General features: G+C 42.1%; 1 pseudogene; it reads left to right on the forward strand.

The window, feature by feature from the left end:
- The first annotated feature begins 10,779 nt into the window (after positions 1-10,779).
- LOC101278859 (lysine-specific demethylase 4D-like) lies at positions 10,780-15,546 on the forward strand (annotated as a pseudogene).
- Positions 15,547-16,204: the final 658 nt, after the last annotated feature.

Raw genomic sequence — 16,204 nt, forward strand, 5'->3', positions numbered from 1 at the left:
GTGTTCTAATTTCATTCTTGTACATGTAGCTGTCCAGTTTTCCCAGCAACACTTATTGAAGAGGCTGTCTTTTTCCATTGTATATTCTTGCCTCCTTTGTCAAAGATAAGGTGACCATATGTGCATGGGTTTATCTCTGGGCTTTCTATCCTGTTCCATGGATCTTATTTCTGTTTTTGTGCCAGTACCATTCTGTCTTGATTACTGTAGCTTTGTAGTTTATTCTGAAGTCAAGGAGCCTGATTCCTCCAGCTCCGTTTTTCTTTCTCAAGATTGCTTTAGCTATTTGGGGTCTTTTGTGTTTCCATAAAAATTGTGAAATTTTTTGTTCTAGTTCTGTGAAAAATGACATTGGTAAATTGATAGGGATTGCACTGAATCTGTAGATTGCTTTGGGTAGTATAGTCATTTTCACAGTGTTGATTCTTCCTGTCCAAGAACATGATATAGCTCTCCATCTGTTCGTACCATCTTTGATTTCTTTCATCAGTGTCATCGTTTTCTGCATACAGGTCTTTTGCCTCCTTAGGTAGGTTTATTCCTAGGTATTTTATTCTTTTTTCTGCAGTGGTAAATGGGAGTGTTTCCTTAATTTGTCTTTCTGATTTTTCATTATTAGTGTATAGGAATGCAAGAGATTTCTGTGTATTAATTTTGCATCCTGCTACTTTACCAAATTCATTGATTAGCTCTAGTAGTTTTCTGGTGGCATCTTTAGGATTTCTGTGTATAGTATCAGACCCATGACAGATTTTTAATAGTAGGCTTTTGTGTCGTTTTGATAATCATGGTGATTAATAACGAATAAATAATAAAATAGTTTCACCAACCAAATTACTGTCTGGTCTGATTCTCCTTCTACCCTGATCCTAGTATGGTTTTGAAAGGTTACCTAGTCTTTTTTTTTTTTTTTTAACATATTTATTAGAGTATAATTGCTTTACAATGTTGTGTTTGTTTCTGCTGTATAACAAAGTGAATCAGCTATATGTATACATATATCCTATTATCCCCTGTCTCTTGCATCTCCCTCCCACCCTCCCTATCCCACCCCTCTAGGTGGTCACAAAGCACCAAGCTGATCTCTCTGTGCTATGCAGCTGCTTCCCACTATCTATTTTACATTTAGGCTATCTAATCTTGCTGCGGTGACTGTGACAGGGGCATGCATGGACTGATGGACAAAGGACAGAGGATTCTCTAAACCCACTGCCACTGCCCCAGTTATAGCTCTTAGTATCCCTCATTTCGGTGTTTGCACGAGTTTTTTTAACTTATTCATTTACTTACCAAATATTTATAAAGCATGTGGTGTATGGTCTGGCCCTGTAATAGGGCTAGGAAACTCATGAAAAATAACACCTAGAGTCTGCCATCAAGAAATTGGCAGCTTGGTTGAAATATACACAGAAAATTAGAATGCAGTATGGTTAGTGATAAGGTTTTGCTGAGATACTGAGGAATATGGAGGAGGAATATTTAGCACAGCCTGGTGTTGCTGGCTGATGCACTGAGGGTAATGAAGGCAAACTCATACCTGCAATATCTGATTTAATCAGATATATTGTCTCACGTAACCAGTTGGCCCCCTTGAGGAATGGTACCATATTGAGGGCTCAGATTCAGTCCTTAATACTGACAAGTCAAATCTGTAGTAGCAGTGGCAGCAGCTAGGTGAACTGTAGTTGGGCTCATGAATAGCTTCCATTTCCATTACTATGCCATGTTGTTCATAGGCCCATTATGTTCATGGGGTAACTGAGGAGAGAGGCAGGCTGACCTCCATTATATGCATGATTACATCCACACAGGTGTTCAGTGCTTCCTCCTAGGTAGATGTTCTCCTTCAGGCATTGATGTGAATAAGACACAAAGATCCACACATTTTGTGCTTACTTGTGTAAGTTCATTCAGGTGTTACTTTCCCAGACCTCCTTGTCCTTGGTCTTATAATATTTCTATCTTGTTTGTTCCAGACCCTTGATGAACCAGTCAAGTGACTTCTGATTTCCCAGAAATTTATGTATATTCTTACTTACGAGCACTTCCCCCTCCAGGCTGAGCTGATGACTGCTTATCATCATCAGCATCAATACCAAATGTACTGCTCAATGTTCTGCTTACTGGAATGATCATCCCTCATTCCTGTCTTTCAGAGTCACCCCCTGGGAAGCTAGAGTACAGCAGCAGTCTACAAGTGAGCTAGGCATGAATTTTTTTCCCTGTCATCAACAGTGAAAGAGGAGCAGAATACGCCACCCCAAAATATGCCACTTTGGCATAAGGCTTGTTTTGAGCTGAAGGCAAGTGAGAAAAAACAGAGATAAGAAAAGCTCTCTGCCCTTTCCCTATTTGCCTAAAAGAAGGGCATAAATTTATAAAGTTATCCCCCCTCCCCTGTCTACCAGGAAGGACAGAAGTTAATCACCCAGGTCAACTCTAGACACCTATGAGGTCGGAGATGGCACTAGAAGAATCTATTTAAGAAACTTTACTCACTAGATCTTTTATTAGTTCCTCCACAATTTGTTGCCCTGGAAACTTAAAGCCCTTTTTCTTATCTTGTCATTTCTCACATTCATCTTCTCCACTGAATTAAACCATCATCTTTATCCTAAATTAAATGATCCTTGTGCACTCTCATGTAAATGTTTCAAGTATCCAGAGACATATAGGTAAGTTAAAAGCAAACAGCTAAACAAAATGTTTAGTATTATTCCATTTACATAAATAAATATATATTTAAATATAAAATATATGTGTAATAGTGATTTCTTTTGAGGAGGGGAGGGCAGTGGAATACAGATAAAGGGAGATTTTCACTTTTTACTTTATAACAGGTAATAAAAGCTAACATTTATTGCATGTGGCAGACCCTCTCCTAAAGCTTTACCTGTTTCATTTCATGTACTCATTACTACCCCAGGAGGAAGATACCAGTCGTTAAGAGTGTAGGCTCTTCTAGTCTACAGACATTTCAGAGTTCATATCTCACCTTACAAACAGACTAGCTGTGTGACTGTGAGCTTTAAACAAGTTACTTAAATGCTCTGTGCCTCAGTTTTTTCATCTGCAAAATGTAAATAAAAGTGGTACTTAAGTAATGGGGTTGCCATGAGGGTTAATTGAGGTATACACGTTAGCTCATTAGAACAGGGTCTTCCCCGGTGGTCCAGTGGTTAAGACTCTGCGCTCCCAATGCAGGGAGCTGCGTTCCATCCCTGGTTGGGGAACTAGATCCCGCATGCCGCAGCTAAGACCTGGTGCAGCCAAATAAGTATATATATATATATATATATTTTTTTTTTTTTTTTAAAGCTTATTAGATAAGCCCTTGACACATGGTAAGCACTCATGAAATTATTATTATCATTATCATCATCTCCATTTTATAGATGAGCAAAGTGAGGCACAAAGGTTTTAAGTAACATGTTAGTAAGTGGTAGAGCCAAGTTTTAAATCCAGTCTGTCACCGAAACCTATGCTTCTAATTATTTAGTCAAACTGCCTTCTCAATTCTCCTGCGTTATTAAATTTTTTGTAAGCATGCTTATGAATACATGTGTTACTTATGTATCTTGGAGAAATTAAAAACTATGAAAAGAAATGTGAATGGAAAATAAGTAAATTTTTACAAGATAAAGAGAGAATTTTAAACTATCATCTGTGCAATTTTTAAGAGAGCCTCGAAGATATTAATAGCGTTTTTTTAAAAAACAGCTTTATTGGGGTTTAATTTACATACCATAAAATTCATCTGTTAATGGTGGTTGGTTTAGAAAAACAGAAAAGTCTTGGTTAGAGAGTTTTGTTTTAGCTCATGGTAGTATTTTCAAATTCACTGCGGTATTTAGTTTGGTGTCCAATAATTTGGTTCAATTCAAACCCACTCATAATCGTTAAGCACCTACAGAGCAGAAGGCCTTGAGGGATATAGTAATGCATGTGAAAAGTCCCCATCTTCCCTTCAGTATAATAGCTGGTGTTTTTTTTTAATCATTTGCATTTGATTATTTTTGGCCTTTTTTTCTCTTGATGTAAATCATGATTAAATTAGACATGTAGCCGCTGTTCTTTGTGTGTGACATTAGGTAATAAATTCAATAATTTTGCTATCAGGATTTTCTTTTGCCTACTTTTTTGTTTTGAAGAAGCTGCATTCATTTATGGTGAAGGAAAGACTTCTATAATGTTCACTACATCCTTTAGAAGTAATTCTAACATCACATCTTATTCCAGTCATTCTAAGTCTGAAAATTTCCCAAAGTGTACAGTCAGAAAGATTCCCCTTGGTTATTAGGAAACCCCACCAGTTCTCCTTTCATGGGGCCCTCTTCATTACTGAATTTCCCACATCCCATGTCTAGCCTTCATCACAGACTGGCCTGAATTGACATTATGTCTCTATATATTATAAGCCAAGTTATTTTGTATAAGGGGTGGTCTTTGTCCTTAGGGACCTGAGTTTGGTGTATGTTATCAGCCAGACAGAGAACATGAGTTGGGGAGGCAGAATGGAGGTTACTGGAGGATTATAGATATTTGGGGTGGGTAATATCATGCTGGAAGGGTTACTGTAGCCCCCACAGAAGACTTGACTACATTTCCGAATCCCTTGATGCGGCAGTGACCAAGTTTGACCCTCTGTTTGTACTGATGGAGATGGTTTGCTGTCTGACAGGCAGGAGGCAATATAGGGTGGGAGAAAGAACACAGACTTTGGAATCAGATACATATTGATTCAAATCCCAGTTTTATCACCTTGGACAGGTTAGTTAACTTCTCTGAGCCCATTTTTTTACCTCTACAAAGAGGTTCTAAAACTCTCTTGTTTCTGGTCCCCTGGGTCTTGGTAATATTTTTTTGCAGTGCCTCTAATCCAAAAGAAATGTCCAACAGTCCTGTTTTTTAAGTAGTTAGGTCCAAATCAACTTCATAATTATGTCCTAACAACTTAGAAGCTATTTGAAAAAAGAATATACATAAATTGAAAGAAAAATAATTTTTATTTCATCCTTAAATAATCACAATTTCTTACTAATGGAATGTACGTGTGCTCCTGGTGGACACTGCACGACTTCTGGATTTTTGGGAAGATCAATCCACACTGATTTTCAAACAGTACTTGCTTTTTTATCACAAAACCTGTGGAAAACCCAGTTTTGCAAAGTTTGATGACTTCTACAGGAATGTAGCATGATCTAATATTGAAACTGTGAACTACTTTAAACTACTACTTTGTCCAATTTCCAAGAAACATTAAGCACTGCTGTATTTCCCCTGAAAATTTAAGCTATCCCCTGAGTCCACTTGTGCATCTGGAAGTTTGGGAACCATGGAGTTGGGAGAATTTAAGTGCAGGGATTTTGGAGGGATGAATGTAATAATGAGTGGGCAGTGCCTGAGTTAACAGATCTAAATACTTTCCTATCTATAGTTCCTAGTCAGTTCAACAAAGTCAACTAGATCTGTGTAATTTATTTTATTCACTCTGCTGACGATGGACAATAGGGTCATTTCCAAATCTTTGTTATTTCAAACAATGCTTTAGAGAACAGCTTTGTATATAGGATTTCTGGGTTGTATTTATGTTCACTTTTAACTTTTTAGGAAAAGCCAGCTTGCCCTCCAATTTCCACCTCTATTGGCAGTGTGGGAGAGCTCTGGTTTCTCCATATCTTGACCCACTTTTTTATATTGTCAGACCTAATCAAAATGGGCAGAGAATGGCTTCTCTGATTGCTAGAGATCCTGCACATCTTCTTGTATTTATTGGCCATTTGGATTTCCTCTTTTCTGAGTTACCTATTCTAAAGCTCTGCCTACTCTTTTTGGTTTGACTATTTTTTGTTCTTGTTATGTAGAAATTATGTGATATTCAGAATACTAATTCATTGTCTGTTTCATGTATGATGACAAACTTCTCCTAGACTGTAGTTTCTTTTAATTTTTGACATCATTGTATTAGTCAGGGTTCTTCAGAGTAATAGAACCCATAGGAGATATATGTATAGCTCTTAGTAGGGGAACTCATTCATTTGGTTATGGAGGCTGAGGAATCCCACGATCTGTCACATGGGCCGTCTGCAAGATGGAGAACTGGGAATATGGTTGGGTCTGGGTTCGAAAGCCTGGGAACCAGGAGTGCCCATGTCAGATGTCCCAAAGCAAGAGAAGACGGATGCGTCTGCTCAAGCAGAGAGTAAATTCACCCTTCCTCTGCTCTTTTGTTGCATTTGGGCTCTCAGTGGTTTGGGTGATCCCAGCTGCAGTGATGAAGGCGATCATTACTCAGTCTACTGATGCAAGTGCTAATCTCTTCCTGGAACAGCCATGCAGAACACACAGAAGTAATGCTTTACTAGCTATCTGGGCATCTCTTAGCCCAGTAACCATTACAGTCATTAGTTTGGAATCATTTAAATATATCCGGCATTCCCATCATGGTGCTTTTGGTGCTCTAAGACATTGTTCCACCCTGAGTTCATAAAGACATTCTTCAATATTTTCTCTTAAAATTCTATGTTGTATCCGTCTTTAATGCACCTCAAATTTATTTATGTAAGTGGTATGCGGTCAAGCTCCAATTCTACCCCCCACAATAGTGCCAATGCCACTACCACATATTGAATAGCCCATCCTTGCCCATTGCTTTGGTACACTACCTCCATCATAGGCAGACTCTCACATATCCATGTGTCTGTGTCTGGCCTCTCTATTCTGTACGTAGATATATTTGTCGATTGCGGCTCAAATATCACAGTTCGGTGGAGGAGAAATCACCCCTCTTTGTTCTTTTAAGGAATCATCTTGGAGATTCTTGCTTGAATACTTCCCTACTTACTAGATCTGTCACCTTGAGCAAGTTTCTTAGTATCTCCTCGATGCGGTTTCCTCATATGAGAAACAGGATTCACAGGATTTCCCTTATAGGGTCACTATGAAGATAAGGCATAAATAAATTCTTCTATGCAGAGTGCATTGAACAGTGTCTGGCATTAGATAGCCATCATATATTAGCTTTTTTTTTTTGCGCTGACGCGAGGGGGCCCGGGGGCCATCCTAAGGGCCAGGACGCGATTCGGCTGCCAGGGCTCCACACGGGGTCTCACCGCCAGAGGCCTCCAGCGCAGGGGCCGTCCCGCGGCACCCAGGACGCAAACTGGCCTCCTCGGGCCCCCCCCCCAGGGGCCCCCCTCGCGGGACTCAGGACCACCACCGCCAAACACCCACGAGCCGCGGCCGGCCCGCGACAACACTCTCCCGCGCGCACACCGGCCGCCCCACAGGCCCCACTCACACCTCCGCCGGGCCCGCCTCCCCCGCCTCGGGAACCGTGAGCACTCCACCCGGGTACGCCGCCAGCCGAGGCGGCCGGGAGGACGACACCCTCACGTGGGTGAGGCCGGCTCGGTCCCAGACAGGGAAGGGGGAGCGGAGGGGTGGGGGCGGGTGAGGGCCGGCGGCGACGGAGAGGTGGCGGCACGCACACACGGCGACGGCCGCGGGGCAGGGGCGCGGGGCGCTGCCCAGGGAGAGGAAGGGCCGAGACACGACCGGGCCACCAGGAAAACAAGCGCGGGGTCCCACCGCCACACACACGAGGGCGGTCCCACGACGCCTGAGACGCCGGGCGGCCCCAGCCACCCTGGGGCCTCCCACGACCCGGCACCGCCGCCAGGGCCCGCGTGCGACGGTGCCCCCGCGTGGCACGGAGGGACCCGTCCATCCAAACTCAACCTCTCCGTCCTCGCCAGATCCGCCTTCATCTAAGTCCGACCCCCGGGGCTCCGCCCCAGGGAAACGCTCCCGAGCGAGGCGACCCGCACCGCGCCCACACACCGCCACCGGCGGCGACTAGCAGAGAGGGTACGCGCGACGGGCTCCTCGCGGCTGCGGGACTGGGGAGGCGGGACATCCGGGCGTTCCCGCCCCCTTGGGCTCGCCACCGGGGTCACCGCACGCGCACGCACACGCATACGCGCGGCCCCGCGCCGGACGCAGGCCTGGCGGGACCCTTCCCCGACTCAGAGCGGGGAGGGGCGTCCCGTGGTAGGAAAAGAGGGGCGCTCGGCCCCGGCGCAGAGCCGGCGCAAGCTCTCCGGCGAAGGCGAGGGGCTCTGCCCACGTGCTCTGGCAGTCGCCACCGTGACCACTGCACGCTTGAGAGGGGCAGCGGCTGGGGATCCGGTACCCCAAGGCTCCCTTTCGGACAGCTAGAGAAGGCCTTCTCACCGACGGTGCGTCACCCCCACCCATCGACTCTCCCCTTTGGGCCCACGGAGGCGCTCCACGAGCCGCCAAGTCCACGACTGGGCGGGGGGTGGGCGGGGGGTCTGCGGTATGGGTAAGAACACGGCCCACAGGAGAGTTCGCGGCCACAACCGGGGGCACAACCTCTGCCGCCCCCAGGCTTGTCCATCAGGCTCCGGAAGGAGGGAGCACGACCCAGAAGCGCGACAGACCCTGTTCTCACAGGCCCCGGCCCAACACGATTATATGGTTGAATACATTACAGCACTGAAACAGAAAAGTCCAGCTGCATGCAAAGGCGTAAGTGATGAAAAACTACACCAAAAATACACTAAAGGACATAAATACAATTGTGTTTTCTCAAGGTTATATAAAGTTTTCAAAAATGGACAGAGTTTTAATTTTATAATGTTTCCCCAAATTACTATGTGAATAGTTAGGATAAGGTCAGTCCAGGAGGCAGAAGGGGCTGTAATCTGGGCAGAAGAGCACAAGTCAGGCAGCCAGGTGCCTGGCAATGTTGCATTTCTTGACCTGGGTAGTGGTTCCACTTATGCTCACTCTATAGTTATTTGTTGAAGTGTACATATATGCTTTATAGATTTCTGTGAACACTTTATATTTCATAATCTAAAATATTTTTAAAAGTGCTCTAAAAGATTATGTCACATAGTGGTTCATAGAATCATTTGGTTTATAATGTGCTGTATGGTAGACTGTTTCCAAAACTCAGATTATGTTTCAAATTATTTTCATTCTAATATTGTTTATTGTTTATCAAATTATTTTCATTCTAATATTGTTTATGCCTTCTCCTGTTTGTTTATTATTTACAATATTTAGTAATACCTAAATTTTTGGGCAGTTTTAGATTTACAAAGCATTGAGCATGTGGATCAGGGAGTATTGACCCGACCCCACTCCCATGTCCCCCTGTTAGTAACATCTTAATTCCCATGGTATATTGATGACAATTAATGAACCAATGTCAATATGTTATTGTCTACTAAAGGCTATCATGGGTTCAGATTTCCTCACCTTTTACCCAACGTCCTTTTTCTGTTCCAAGATCTCATCTAAAATATCAAATTACATTTAGATTTCATGTCTCCTTAGGTTTCTCTTGGCTGTAACAGATTCTCAGACTTTCCTTGTTTTTGACCAAAAGTTTGTATAGAAACCTGACAGTCTGGGGGAATACTGGTCAGGTATATTGTAGGATGCCCCTCTATTGGAATGTGATGCTTTCCTTATGATTATCTTGGGTTTCTCTGTTTTCTTGGAGGAAGATTACGGAGGGAATTTTGTCACATTTTAATCACGTCATATCAAGGACATATACTATCAAAGTAATTTATGGCTTTTTTTTTTTTTCTTTTTTGGCCACGCCTCACAGTTTGTGGGATCTTAGTTCCCTGGCCAGGGATCGAACCTGGGCCCTACGTAGTGAAAGCGTGGAGTGCTAACCACTGGACAGCCAGGGAATTCCCAGTTTATGACTCTTGATGTTGACCTGGTTAAAATGGTGTTTGGCAGGGTCCTCCTCTATAAAATGACTACCCCTCCCCGAGTCCCATCACCACTTGCCACTCTGCAGCAGCTTCTCCCACGCAGGGAGCACTCTCTTCCTGTAGCAGGGAGTAATATATAATTTATTAACCGGTTCTTCCTTTATTTTACTTTCTAAGTAACAGACTGCTATTTTATTAATCATTTATATTTTTGTATATGGTTGTTTTCCCTTTTGTTTTTTGAATTGTTTTATCATTTTTATCTTTTTTTCTTTCAAATAATTCTGAGGTATTTTGGTTTAGTTTTTACTAACTACTTGCAAACAACAGAAGAATCAATAGATTTTTAGCTATTATATGGATATTGTTGTAGATGTTATGTGGATATTCATTTTTAAATAAATATGGTGGTGTTCCCTTTTTTCATTATTGACTTTCAATTTTATTTCATGATTGAAATAAAAGATTGATCAAGAGGGTACTCGATACGTAGATTCTGTGGAATTTTTATTGAGATTTATTATGTGGTCTTAACAGCGGTAAATTTTTGTAAATGTTTTATATGTGTTGAAAACCATTTTGCTATGTGGTTGCTGCAGGAAATATAATCAAAGTTGTTAACTTTATTGTTTATACTTTTATAACATTATTAATTTTCTTCTCTCCTCATGTATCAGTTTCTGGAAGAACGGTGTTTGGAAAAAAACCTCACACCATGATTGCAAATATGTCAGTTTACCTTATAATTCTCAGTCTTTGTGTTCTGTGTCTCAGTGCTATGTGTCTAGGTGCGTAAAGTGCATCATTGTAATCTTTCCCATGAGTTTTTCTTTTTCATAACTATAAGCTGCCCTTTTACCTTATAAATACATTCGATATTAATTGCTGCTAGACCAAGTTTCTTTTGTTTAATAATTGCTTGGTTTGACTTTCCCACTTCTTTTATTTTCAACCTCTTAGTTCGCTGTAAGACTGGTTTAAAAAATCAAAGGGGCGCAGACAGAGTGGGCTGACCAATGAGAGTAATTACCGTTGACTGGTGCTGATCAAATTATACCTTTGCCCAGGTAGAAAGCCAGAGCCATCAGGACATGGGTCTGCATTTGGAGGCCAGCTGCCCAGAGAACACTGTCTCTCTCTCTCTGGGTCCTTGAATATCTCCAGCTGGAATCAGGATTTTGTTGGTAGAAGGTAGGTCACTTTATTTCTGTAATTTGTGCTTATGAGCAAAAGAGTTATTTTCCTACCAGAAGTTTTTAAAAAATGACACTATTTATGCATATATAGAAAGAGAGCGAGAGAGAGGGTACTATACATTGGGATATCCTTTCCTTGAGTTTTTATTTTTAAACTATTTTCCAACTTGTGAAGTTAATTTTTTTCTTAATATTTTCTTGGTAAAAATCACAAAGATTTTCAGGAAAAAGCACCTCATTTAGTGAACTGCGATCTAATGGGAATGAGAGGGTTTCTAGAACTGGGTAAGGAGTGTGTCAGTTGGAAGGGACTTGAAAAATATGTGGGATCAAATTAGAGATTTTGATTGGATATGAGGGTATTAGATTTGGGGTGGTACTGATTGAATTGAAATTGGTGTGGGACATATATAGCCAGACTTTGAGCACAGCCTGTTTCATTCAGAGGCTGAATCCTTCAAGGAAACCATTTTCTGGGTCCTGTGTATCATCATTTGGAATTAAGATTTTAGACTGGCAGAAGGCAAGCACTTTTTTGGCCTTTTTTTTTTTCCTTTAAAGCATAAAGATGAAAAGGATGACATTTTATGCCAGAAAGCAACTTTTTTTCCCTGGTAAAATTCACATTTATTTATGCATTTAAAGTACAAGCATTGCATGCATATCATTTTTAGATTTCTTCATTGGGGCCATGTATTTCTGTTATTAAAGGGATTAAAACCTTTTTACTCTTTCACTTTATAATTGATTGTTAACTGGTGTATGGGATCTATAGATTTTGTTTGCTAATCAGTGTCCAGAAACTTGATTGAACCCTATATTTCTTTTTTTTTTAACATCTTTCTTGGAGTATAATTGCTTTAGAATGGTGTGTTAGTTTCTGCTTTATAACAAAGTGAATCAGTTATACATATGTGCCCATATCTATTCCCTCTTGTAACTGCCTCCCTCCCACCCTCCCTATCCTGCCCCTCTAGGTGGTCACAAAGCACTGAGCGGATCTCCCTGTGCTATGTGGCTGCTGCCCACTAGCTATCTATTTTACGTTTGGTAGCGTATGTATGTCCACGCCACTCTCTCACGTTGTCCCAGGTTACCCTTCCCCCTCCCATATCCTCAAGTCTATTCACTAGTAGGTCTGCATCTTTATTCCCATCTTGCCCCTAGGTTCTTCATGACAATTTTTTTTTTCTTTTAGATTCCATATATATGTGTTAGCATACAGTATTTGTATTTCTCTTTCTGACTTACTTCACTCTATATGACAGGCTTTAGGTCCATGCACCTCACTACAAATAACTCAGTTTCGTTCCTTTCTATGCCTGAGTAATATTCCATTGTATATATGTGCCACATCTGCTTTATCCATTCATCCTGTTGATGGACACTTCGGTTGCTTCCATGTCCTGGCTATTGTAAATAGAGCTGCAATGAACATTTTGGTACATGACTCTTTTTGAATTATGGTTTTCTCAGGGTATATGCGCAATAGTGGGATTGCTGGGTCGTATGGTAGTTCTATTTGTAGTTTTTTAAGGAACGTCCATACTGTTCTCCCTAGTGGCTGTATCAATTTACATTCTCACCAACAGTGCAAGAGGGTTCCGTTTTCTCCACACCCTCTCCAGCATTTATTGTTTGTAGATTTTTTGATGATGGCCGTTCTGAGCGGTGTGAGATGATATCTCAGTGTAGCTTTGATTTGCATTTCTCTAATGATAAACGATGTTGAGCATTCTTTCATGTGTCTGCTGGCAATCTGTATATCTTCTTTGGAGAAATGTCTATTTAGGTCTTCTGCCCATTTTTGGAGTGGGTTGTTTGTTTTTATAATGTTGAGCTGCACGAGCTGCTTGTAAATTTTGGAGATTAATCCTTTGTCAGTTGCTTCATTTGCAAATATCTTCTCGCATTCTGAGTGAACCCTATATTTCTAATAATTTGTCTATCAATGCAAATTAATGATTAGATTTTAATGAGAATGTTTCAGGTATTTACACATTAAGGATAATGCTTGTTAAGGATGTGTATATTTGTGTTCTGTACTTTTTTCCTGCTTTTGTTTACATAGGCACTCTTTCTATAATGGTAGATTTTTAACTGCGTCCCCTGTTTTATTATAACATGATATGCTTGTACTTTTCTCTTCTGCTATGGTTTTACACTTTTCATGGTCTACAAATTGCATTTTGGTTTCAGTCATCATTTCTATTGGGTGTTATGTTTTCTTTTGTAATTGTTTCAGCTTATTTCATTGTTTTCCTTTCCCTAATTTATCTTTTGGGTTAAGCCATCCAATTTCTTGAGTTGAGTGCTTAACTCCTTTTCAAGCTTGCTTAATGTCCTTACTGTTCAGTTAAGTTTTAATTCCTCTTTTTCTGTCTTATGATTTGTCCTAATTCTTTATTTTTAAATTTCAGCTTTATTGCTGTATAATTGACTTTTAAAATTGTAAAATATTCAGTCAACTTTGTGGTGATTTGCTATACATTGTGAAAGGATTCCCCCCATCTAGTTAATTAACACATTTCCTTCATATATTTACCTTTTTTGGTAAGAACATTTAAATCCTGCTCTTCTGGAAAATTTCAACTATACATCACATTGTTATCAACTATAATCACCATGGTTAACATTAGCTCCTGAGACTTTATTCACTGTGTACCCTTTTACCCTCCCCTCCCTGCCCTCCCCCGCAACCACTTTTCTACTCTGGTTCTGTAAGTTTTACTCTTTTTTTTTTTTTTTTAACATTCCACATGTAAGTGATACCATGCCATATTTGTCTTTCTCTGTCTTACTTTACTGGACATAATACCCTCCAAGACCATCCATATTGTTGCAAATGACAAAATTTCATTCTTTTTATGGCTGAGTAGTATTCTATTGTATCTGTGTACCACATCTTCTATATCCATTCAGCCATCGCTGGACGTGTTGGTTGTTTCCATATCTTATCCATTGTGAATGTGGGAGGGCAGATAGCTCCTTGATATTCTGTTTTTATTTCCTTTAGCTATATACCCAGAAGTGAGACTGCAGCATCATATGGTGGTTCTATTTACATTTTTTGAGGAACCTCCATACTGTTTTCCATAGTATGCACCATAGCTGCACCAGTTTACATGCCTACCAAAAGAGTGTACTTTTTGCCCTTAAATTCAAACTTTGAAATTAAGATTGCTATACAATTTTCTTTTACTTGATGTTAAATCAGTTTGTTTTGTCATCCACTTATTTTCAATATTTTGTACTTTCTTTAGGTTTGGCTTGGAAACTTCCATGAAGAGACTTTCTGCTACAGTGAGGTGAGAAGCCACCCATGCGCTCAAGCCTGGGAATCTGGAGAGGTCTCAGGCACTTATACCCCCAACAGAGGAAACTCACAGAGCTGCAGGCTGAGGCAGGACTTGGCTCGGAGAGCCGTCTCCTCTGGGAAATACTGGATTTCCTTTGGCTCCAAAATGCTGACAAGAGTGGAGTCCTTCTGGTGGATTGACAAGCCTGGAGAAGATACCACCTCGTTTGTTTAAAAGTTCAAGTCTGAGTTCCTGCCTCTCAGCTCTATCAAAACTTCTTTAAAAATAAAGGAAGTATAGGGAAGAGGTTACTCCCCAGCATTCTCAGGTATCCAAAGCATACCTAAGAAGCTGGCAGTCCGTTGCTTATTCTGTTGCCGCCATGCAGTCTAAGCACTTTGGGAGCTAGAACCCAAGTTGTAAGATTACGATCGTCCACCCAACCATGGAAGAATTTGAAGATTTCAGCAAATATATTGCCATGGAGTGGCAAGGTGCACACCGAGCTGGCCTAGCCAAGGTAATTCCACCGAAAGGATGGAAAGCGAGACAGACGTACGATGATACCGATGACATCTTAATAGCCACTCCCCTGCAGCAGGTGACCACTGGGCAGGCAGGTGTGTTTACTCAGCACCACAAAAGGAAGAAAGCCATAACTGTGAGCGAGTATCGCCGCTTAACAAACAGTGAATGACACCAGACTCCATTCTACTCTGATTTTGAGGATCTGGAGCGAAAATATTGGAAAACACGCCCCTATGATTCACCAGTATACGGTGCGGACGTCAGTGGCTCCTTATTCGATGAAAACACGAAGCAGTGGAACCTTGGACACCTGGGAACCATTCAGGACCTGCTGGAACAGGAGTGCAGAGTGGTCATCGAAGGCGTCAACATCCCCTACCTGTACTTCGGCATGTGGAAGACCGCCTTCGCCTGGCACACGGAGGACATGGACCGTTACAGCATCGACTGCATGCACTTCGGGGAGCCCAAGACTTGGTACGCGGTGCCCCCGGAGCACGGCCGGCGCCTGGAACGCCTGGCCAGGGAGCTTTTCCCGGGCAGCTCGCGGGGCTGTGAGGCCTTCCTGCGACACAAGGTGGCTCTCTTCTCCCCACGGTCCTCAAGGACAACGGCATCCCCTTCGGTCGGGTCACTCAGGAGGCTGGAGAGTTCATGGTGACGTTTCCCTATGGCTACCACTCTGGCTTCAACTGCGTGGAAGCCATCAATTTTGCCACCCAGCGCTGGATCGATTATGGCAAAGTGGCCTGGGAATAGGGCTCTGCATGACCTTTGGAAAGATCTTCGTCAGAATAAGGGAGATTTCAGGTGAGCACCCTTAGGATATTAAAAATGGGTTGTTGGGTGGGGACTCTAAAAGGGACCTATAATTACCAGCTGCGAAAGGAGTTGGATGTTAGAATAGTAACATTAAGACAAGAGCCCTGTAAGGTACTGAAATTGTGTGTGTGTGTGTGTGTGTGTGTGTGTGTGTGTGTGTCTTCTGTTTCCTGAAGCAATATGGAATGGAGACTTTGTTTTCTTGGAGCAGCAAGGAAATAGGAAGGTGGGGAGGCTTTATCTTCCTTTCCAGCCAGGCTTGGAGATGGAACAATAAGATGAGTGTGGGCATGAAGAGGTGAGGAAGATGGGCCGTGTCCCTGGCATGCACTGTAGAGAAGAAAGGAGACTTGGGGAGGTCTGCATTGTCACCAGACTGTGAGGCCACCTTCCCTGGCCCCTCTCCAGAGCTGCAGAAGCTTTCCTTCCTCATCATGGCAGAGAGGGTGACCCCCAGGGGAAGCTGACTCTGTCCATTATGAAGTTTTGTCCTTGGTATGGGAAATTCCGGAAAGCCTATTACTCTGGATAGTAATAACAATTCTCTATTCAGTTCTCCTTCCCTATCACCTCCCCTGCAGCCTCTTATTTTTCT

The sequence above is a fragment of the Orcinus orca genome, chromosome 8, assembly GCF_937001465.1.
Source record: "Orcinus orca chromosome 8, mOrcOrc1.1, whole genome shotgun sequence".
Classification (NCBI taxonomy): Eukaryota; Metazoa; Chordata; class Mammalia; order Artiodactyla; family Delphinidae; genus Orcinus; species Orcinus orca.